Source organism: Pistacia vera, unplaced genomic scaffold, assembly GCF_008641045.1.
Source record: "Pistacia vera cultivar Batoury unplaced genomic scaffold, PisVer_v2 Contig929, whole genome shotgun sequence".
NCBI classification, from domain to species: domain Eukaryota; kingdom Viridiplantae; phylum Streptophyta; class Magnoliopsida; order Sapindales; family Anacardiaceae; genus Pistacia; species Pistacia vera.
Genome location: NW_022196811.1, coordinates 628922 through 633936, shown reverse-complemented (window position 1 = coordinate 633936; position 5015 = coordinate 628922).

The following is a 5015-nucleotide window of genomic DNA, read 5'->3' as shown; positions in this document are numbered from 1 at the left end:
AACTATCACCACAGTGGTTGCAAAGAAGAATACTCCTGAGCTCCAGAAGAGCCCGACAAAGAAATTTCTCGAGCCAAAGGAAGACTCGAAGAAGAAAATGATCGAGCTGGCAGAAGGCTCAAAAAAGAAAACAATTGAGCTTATGAGAGGCTAAAAAAAAGGTGCTGCCAAAGCGTCGTGCCTTAGTGAAAGGCTCAACCAAGAAACCATCTTTGACTGGCAAAGCCCTCGAGCCAATGAACGAGAGGAGAATCTCATCGCGATAGTACGATGAAGAGTAGAGAGATCCTAAGCTCAAGGCTGAAATTGAAAAATTGATCAGCTGGCTTCTAGAACATCTCTCCGTGGGTGTGAACGTGGTGACCGAGGTGATACCTGCGAGGCTTTACAAGCTATACAAGACGTATGCCCCTCATGAGCTGCTCTCTTTTACCACTAGCATGGCCACTAAGGTAAAATAGCCCCTTTTTTCTTTTGGCTGACTACCTTCATTTTTAGAGTTAATCTTAATCTTTCTTTTTTTCAGACTTGTATGATGGCTCAGCTCCTTTACCAAGAGATTCATGCCTCGCTCATATGCTCGGACAAGGCCCGTGAGGAATTTGACAAGGCCATGGAAGAAGGCTCAGTGAGGATTATGGAGTTGGAGGAGGAGAATGAGGCATTGAGGGCCAAGCTTAATCAGCTGAAACAACAACAAGCTGACTCCCTGGTTGCCAATGAGAGGGAATTTGCAGATAAGCTCTCCTAGGTTTAGGTTACAAAGGATAAAACAGCCAAAGACTTGAAGTGACAGCAGGGCAGCAATAACAAGCTTGCCTCTAAGCTTGTTGAACCTCGAGAAGAGGTCAAAAGGCTAAAGAGTGTCTTGTCCTCTTGAAAAAGGTGAGCTTGCTATTGTAAAGGTGGACTACGAGGAGACTGCAGTGGAGGTTAATCGTCTATCTGAGTACATGACGTAACATGCCTAGGATACATTTGTCTTCCTTATCCAATGCACATTGGAGGCCCATCCCTCACTTGAATTCTCCTATCTCCCTTTGGAATATCAAACAAAGGTAGAGAGGATAAAGGTGAAAGCTGTGGGCTTGGAGTTTGTCTATTTAGACTGCTCCAAGTCTAATAAGGATGGTGAGGATGATGTCAAGGAGAAGCTTGTGATCGAGGATACAACCTCGGCTCCCACTGATGATCCCGAGGCTGTGAAGGACACTCCTTCTCTGGAAGCACCACCAATAGATCCTCCCTCAACTCTGGTACTAGATTGAGCTCGATAATGTCGATCTTTTTGGATTTTGTTATTCCTTTTTCCTTGTACTATTAAAACAAACAATCAATGAAGGAAAAAACTTTACAATCATATTATTTGATGTTTTATTTACTACTTTTATAATTCTTTTGCGAAATCATAGCATTCCACCTAATCCAACTAATTGATAAAAAAATGAATTCTGCTCCTAAGTTATGTGTTGTCTGCTTTCTTAAATTTTCTTTGACAAAACCTTGAGAGTCTTTTCTCACAACAACATCGAGTTAGGGTTGGTTGCCTATCTCGAGTCTTAGTCAACAAGTTATTTTTTACTTTCTCACTGACATGCTTTTCTCAGTTGTTTTCTGAGTTGCTTTTTCGTTAGGTCAGGGAATATACCCTTGAGCTTGAATTATGGCTCAACTATATAACTAGGCTACCTTTTTGAGCTTCAGACTTCGAGTTTCTTAAGAAGTAATCACTCTAATTGTGACTTAATGAACATTTTAAAAAATGACATATTGAATAATACTTCTCATTTATTGAAGACATATCAACCATAAATGGCCTTACAACTTATGCTAAACAATAAGAATCATAAATTAAAATTAACAAACTAGACCCGAGCTAATAATTGGTAATACCTCCGCAGATGCTCAACGTTCCATATGTTAGAGTAGATGCCCTAGAGCCAATCAATTATTGTAGTATTGACTCTTTATAATAATGTTCATTAATCAATAAAAGGTATTTTATTCTATATCGCGTAAATCATTATTATTGCAATATGTATTGATATATGTCCTTAGAATGGTAGAACCGTGACGAGGGTATCAAGTGTTTCAAATCTTGATAGTGAGAACCCTATGAGCACAAATGGTGGCCATTCTAGAAACGTCCGTAGCCTTAGTATTGTTCTGAAGTAAGGGCACAGATAATACGATAAGGCTATCATAGTGTTGAACAACCCTGTCAAAAGGCAGTGACTGATCTCACTTGTCAAGGTTGTTTGGTGACAATCTGGTGCAACACATGGGTGCTTGCTGTAGGCGGATATACCACAGCAAGTTCACTGGACTGACCCACTAGAGGATTCCATATGGATGGTAACCCCAGTGTCTATGGAGCAAATCCTCTAACGAATGGTGGTGCATATCCTTAGACTTGAGATCACCGAAGTGCCTTGTGCACCGATTGGTGCAGTTTGACACTAGCCTAACACAGTTCTACTCAGAGTTGTCAATACGGTGGTGATTGGCTACATCAAGGAGTGTATCAAGACTATGGTAGATTGACAGAGGATTTATCACTCCCGGGTACGGGAGAAGTTATCTCACGGTGCAATTCAGTATATGGCAGTAACACTAAAACTGTGGCCACAATGGGATTGAGTTGTTGCTCTATCCGAATTATAATATAGGTCATTGGTCTAGAAACTGAATACATAATATCGAGAGTAACCGGAGGTTGACACTATTTCTATGCCTTCATCTCGTCGAGATAACGAATGATGAAAGGATCGAATTGTACGATAACCATATCGTTGACAGGTAGCTACTTTACTGAATCCGAATCTATCAGGTGGCCATGATGCCTTGCTAGGGGCCAATCTTGGTCTGTGTATTAGTGAGACGATTAATTGGTGTTAATCACGATACTATACACTGCCGGTATGATGAGGAGCCTATGGGTCACACACATAGAAGATAATTTAAGAGCCAAGAAGAAAGAAGGGCGTTTTCGTCTTTTTAGGCGAAAGGGTATTTTGGTAATTTCACAGTGCAATTAAATTTGCTGAGGTCGTAGCCTTTATTTAATTTGTTAGAAAAATTAAATAAGTGAAATTATGTTTAAATATGTGTTCGCACATATTTAATTAAATCATCATTATTGTTAGATGTTAATTAAATATTAATTTATTTTTTAATTGAGATAATGATGAAATAAATTAAAATATCTAATTGGGAGTGTTTGGCAACAAAGGGTGTTTGGGTTGGAGCCCAAGCCCATTCCATATGGGAATAGGGAAACTTGGTTTGCCTATAAAAGGAATAGTGTTTGTGTGTTTTCATGATGATTATTATTTTGCATTTTGATTAAAGAAAAAAACACAACCCAACCTATTCTCTCTCCCACGCCAACTTTGGTTTGTGCCAAAATCATTGTTTTTCTTCTTGATTTCTTAAGGCCAAGGAGGATCTAGCAAATCCCTCATCGGTTCCTTGCGATTGTCTTCGTGTGGACTTCTACGGTTCAATCCTACACTTGGATCGGTAGCAAACACATTCAGAGACAATATTGGTGGAGCCTCCAACGTGGGTATGAATCTAAACTCATGTTTATTTTTCTGCAGATTCTCGTAATATATATAAACTGTAATTTATGTGCCCTGATTTTGGGTTCTAAGGAACGATCCATTGTTTTTAAAATTTTTGTTTTCCGCTGCGCAAACGGGTCGTTTCCTAACACCATGCTCTCAAGACGGTTATGCCGTTTAAATACTCCAGGTGAAAGGTTCCTAGTTTGAGCTTCTCTGAGATCCTGAAAGGACCTTTCCATTTAAGCCCAAGTGCCCCCCAGTTTGTGTCTTTTGCTTAGGAATAAGTTTTCTTAGGACTAGATCCCCAACCTCGAAAATTATGTTTCTAACTTTTGAGTTGAAGTACTTTTTCACTTGTTCTTGATACGAGGCTATTCTTAGCTATGATTTAGTTTGATGCTCCTTAATCAGGTCTAGCTTTAAGTGTAGGAGTTCTTTGTTGCTATCTTTGTCAAAGATTTCTCTCTGCAATGAACTTACTCCAACTTCAATTGGGGCCACTACCTCGCACCCATAGGCGAGTGAGAATGGGGTCTCATTTGTCGAGCTTCTGGCCATGGTCCTATATGACCATAAGACTTCGGGTAGCTCGTCTGCCCATCTCCCTTTAAGGGAGTCAAGATTTTTCTTCATGGTGTGCTTGATCACCTTGTTTACTGCTTCGTCCTGTTCATTGGCTTAAGGTCGATAGACGATTGGGAAACTTTTTTTTATGTTGAGCCTCTCACAAAACGACTTGAAATCTTCACAATCGAACTGTTTTCTATTATCAGTGATAATGATGTACATGATTTTGAACCTGCAAATGATGATTTTGTAAACAAAGTCCTTTAGCTTGTTCGATGTTATTGTTGCCAAAGGCTCAGCTTTTGCCTACTTGGTGAAATAGTTGATCATGACTACTGCAAATTTCACTCCCCATTTTCCTTGAGGTAGCAAACCTATCAAATCAATTCCCCAGATTGCAAACAACCATGGGCTTGTCAAAGTTGTCAGTTCTTAGGGTGGAGTTCGTAGAATGTCGACAAACTTTTGATATTTGTCACATTTCCGAAAAAAATCAGTTGCGTCCTCATGAACTGTTAGTCAATAGTATCTTTTTTAGAGTACCTTGTAGGCCAAAGATCACCCCCCAACATCGTGGATATCTCTCAGGATATTGTTCGCTTCTTCATGGTCAACACACCGCAACAATGGAATGTTGAAACCTCGCTTGTATAACTTCTCATTAATGAGGGTGAAGCGAGCTGATTTTGCCCGGAGGGTTCTGACCTCATTTCTCCCTTTGGGGACTATTCCATCTTTCAAGTAGGCAGTGATTAAATCCATCCAATTATACCTCTATCTTGTTGCCATTATTGCTTCTTCTGATGCGAAGATGCTGGGATTTGGTACAAACTTGACAGGAATTGAGTTTGTAGCTTCTTTACTCATTACCAAGGCTAG